The sequence below is a fragment of the Sarcophilus harrisii genome, chromosome 2 (genome assembly GCF_902635505.1).
Source record: "Sarcophilus harrisii chromosome 2, mSarHar1.11, whole genome shotgun sequence".
NCBI classification, from domain to species: domain Eukaryota; kingdom Metazoa; phylum Chordata; class Mammalia; order Dasyuromorphia; family Dasyuridae; genus Sarcophilus; species Sarcophilus harrisii.
The window spans coordinates 584,364,706-584,368,857 of record NC_045427.1 but is presented as its reverse complement, the minus strand read 5'-3'; the positions used below and the strand labels follow the sequence as shown (position 1 = coordinate 584,368,857).

General features: G+C 36.2%; 1 pseudogene; it reads right to left on the bottom strand.

The window, feature by feature from the left end:
• Window positions 1-209: 209 nt before the first annotated feature.
• LOC100924337 lies at window positions 210-1,806 on the bottom strand (annotated as a pseudogene).
• Window positions 1,807-4,152: the final 2,346 nt, after the last annotated feature.

The window sequence follows — 4,152 nt, the reverse complement described above, 5'->3', positions numbered from 1 at the left end:
CCCCAGGACAAGAATTCCATTCCCATTTTTTCACAGTACCAATAAAATGCAATGCTGTCCGCTTCTCTCCCTTTGCACACATTCAAGTATCCAGAATGCTTCAATCTACATGTACCTTAAATATTACTTTTAACTGCTATAGACTTGCCTATAAATTGGAATCCTTCAGGTTTTAGAAAGCTGTATGGAATGCTCTTTCTTATGGTGTATTTAGTCAACTTCTTCAATAGTGGGTCTAGGAGAAGCACCTCAGGTGCTGCTCTACCTCCTGGGAACCCACCAGACCTACCTCCTCACATGCCCTCTACTCTCTTGTACAGATTAAGAATGATAGGTTGTAGACCTCCTCCAATTCTTTTTTGCCAGTGCTCAAATTCTTCCTCTTCAGCAGTCTGGTTTTTATCCAGCCAGTTGATCATTTCATTTGTCAAGAATCTCCTATTTGTCTTCATCACCAATTTTGTCATGGCGTTTCTCATCTTATACAGTAGCCTTCTTGTCAAAACCACAAAATTCAAGAGAATTCTTGGAAGACACTTTGTGTCTCTGTCTTATCTCTTCAGTTTTGTATTTCTCAGCCTCTCAGACTATGCATGTTCAATATCATTTTTTTTCTTAGACAAACTTTGTTTTTAGTAGTGATTTTATTCTTCCTGTCTATGCTCTTATCCATAATAGAAACAATAGAAACACCATTTATATTGATGTCAAATGACTTTTCTATTTGAGGAACAATCCTAGAGGCACAGGGACCATCAAACTTATCAAGCCAGTTGTTGGCTTTTGCTGTTGTTCTCTCACCTTCATAAACCTAAATAAGCACACCAAGCTGTCTAAGTATGTGGAAAGTCTGCATCTACTTGGTGGTATTGGATTTGAGCAGAAATGACATATCTCCATTAACAGTTTTGATTTCAAGGGAAAGAGAAATGATGTCCAACAGCAGAAAGTCTCTGGTTTGTCTCTAAACAAGATGGCAGCTTGGACAGATGAACAATAGGTAATAATTTCATCAGGATTGATATTCTTATGGAGCTCCTTACCACTAAAGAAGTTCTGCCAAAGCTTTTGAATTTGGGAATTCAAGTGGAAGTGCTAGTCAATAATAACTTTTTCTGATACCCTCTAGCACTCAAGCCCTCTATAATTCCTTTTGTTTAATGAGTTTCACTATGAGTTTTTCTTAACATCCTTTGGGTATTCCTTGACTCAATTTTGAAACATTATTCATTTCCATGATTCATAAAGTAATCATAAAACATTACTCTAATAATATTGATTTTTTTTCAGAAAGAAGTATGGGGTCATTAAACAATGTTTGTAATTTCTGAAACACCATCTGTTCCATTCTTTCTATTCAATGAAACTTCACTAGTCATTTGTAATGATATCATGAATCTGTGCTTTATCTAGCTTGGCATCCCTTTTCCACAGAGTCTAGTGGGCCACAAAAAAGGTCAGTACTCAGTTCTTCAAAATGGGCATAAGTGGTAGAAGTTTAGAAATTAATATTTCAATAGAGAGGGTCAATCTTAATACTGGCCTGGGTGAGAGGGCATGAATTGCATATTTAAAAATGAGGCACAGATGGTGAACATCTCTCTTTTTTCATTGATGTTCTTCTTGTGTTTTCACTAAAAGTCAGCAATAAAATGGTTGATGATGATGTTGTCAGTATTACCTTCCTGGGATATTCCCAACTGTGGACTTAATTTCAAAGATGCTACCTTCAATGGTAAGAATGGAGATATCCAAAGTACCATCTCCGAGGTCAAAGGACAACATATTTCTCTTGGCATTAACCATTTTTTCCAATCCATAAATTGTAGAGGGCCAAACTCTGGAGAAGTATACTTGAAACAAGGATACTTATAACAAGGTGTTAACTCAGTAGAATTGATGAGATGATGGATCTCTAGTATCCATATACTTTGTACTTAGCATTGTGATGTAATAGTTCTCTAGTTCACACATAGTGTGTTGTAATAATGTAATCATACCAAGGTATTTAAAGGCTGAAAAGGATTGGAAATGAGACATTCCATATTTGACCATCCTCCTGATGGCTCTCCTACCTCTAGTCTTCTACTAAGATCAAGGCTGGTCCTGAGATCCTCTAGAGAGCTGGCCTGAAATTACAATAAACAATAACACTAGGAATTGGCTCAGTGATGGTTTGGAGCATTGAGACCAGTGATGGTTCCAGAATTTTTGGTGGCTGGGTATTGGGAACCATTGAAATGGGCTAGTACATGATGACAACATTTGTTGCAGTCTTCTCAACATACGTTTCTCAATTTCTTTCCTCTTGGTCAAGACTATAGAAGATATTTCCAGATAGAAAATTTTGATCTCCCCTTTTTATTCCACCTGGATTTTAGACCTGCCTATAATCATTCACCACTGTAAAAGGGCAATACTTCATGTCTGACTATTTAACTGCATCATCACATCTGCAGTTCATCAAGTGTTGTTATAACTGAGTTTTGTCTCTCTTCCTCTCTCTATATATCTATTTGTAGATATATCTATAGATAGCTATATATAGATAGATATAGATATAGATAAATATATATTTGCAAATAATCAAGTTGCAATTAATTCTGCCAAAGTGTTATGTTGGTAAAATTAATTGAAACTTGATTATTTGCAAATACATAGTGACAAAACTCTTATTCGATTTATGACAGCCCAGATAAATGCCAGCTTTAGCGGTCCTAGGTCAGTATAGCATGATGAACACTTGATAGCAATTTAAGGGAGCTGAATTGGTTTTCTGGTTCTTTTCCTATTTGTGTGACTTTGAAGATGTCTTGCAAATTTCTCTAAGCCTCAGTTTCATTGCTTATAAGATGAAAGGCTTGGACAAAGCTCATTGCAGCCCTGAGAATTCTACAATTCTGTTGACATTACTGTGGTCATTGTCCAATTTCCCGATGTTTCTGAAACTCTGGAAAAAGATTAGAAGTGATTTTGCCTAAGGTCATTTGAGAATTGGTTTTTTGATTCCTTAGTTTTTGTGACTGAAACATGAGATAATTTAGTTTACCTACTATCATTAACAGAGTCAATATAATGATTCATAAAACAATGAGGTGAGAGGGATTTTTTAAAAACATGGGCTTCTGAGCCCATATATTGAACTGAGACTACTACCTGGTATTCACTCTTTGGGTGACCCTTCATTTAAGAGGGAATGTCTTTAACTTATATTCAAACTTTTCTCTTTCTCCTTACTTGTGCTTTATGAGAGAGCTGAGATGTAATATGGGCATGTGATGAGAACTGGATAGAGTTTGTCTCAATAGGAGAGAGGAAGAGATTATTGGCAGGAAGTATCACTGAACTCAGTAACTATGCTAGTTTTTGCTTTCTCTTGTTACTAAAAAGAAACTTTCCTGCTGAGGCTCTGGAGCAGAGGTAAAGGAATTCATAACTCTTTCTTTTTCAACCATTGATTTTCTTCTGGTGGGCAGAAACCTGAGCTCTCTAACTCTGTCTGTGCCATCTGTAGGCAAAGTCATTGACCAGATCATTGATTATGACCTCAGAAAGAGATAGTGCATTTTCATCTGTGTGATGTGGAATGCACACAGAAGTGTTGGCAGAAAGATTTATGAGGTTTGATGGCATCAGCTAACCTTCAACTTGATTATTTTGATATTTAGAATGATGGCTCTTCTGGGTAAAAACAGGTCCAAAACTGGTTTACATATGGTAATGCTAATGTAAGGAAAATGTTCTATACTCTATGCAAACCCCTATTAGTATCAGAAGTATTGGCAGCCTTTATAAAAATGGATGGAACCTCTAGCTCAGATATTCAAGCTCCAGGTCTACAGAAATGAGATTTAAGCTTAGGAGCTGGGGTAAAAATGTATAAATAATGATTTCACTCATTAACCCTTTTCCTGTAATTTACAATGGGTTCCAAATATAATTCATATCTAGACCTCCACATGTAGAGGCAAGAAAGTCCCATAAATACCATCAAATACTTGAGGTAACAATTCAAATATTGGAGATAAGGCAGACTCTATATCAATACAGATGATATATAAGGAGACTCATAATAGCCCTAAATAATCAATACAATTCTCTTCTCTTTCTGTTGGATTTTCTTTTCCTCCAAGGTTCTAAAGTCCTCCACAC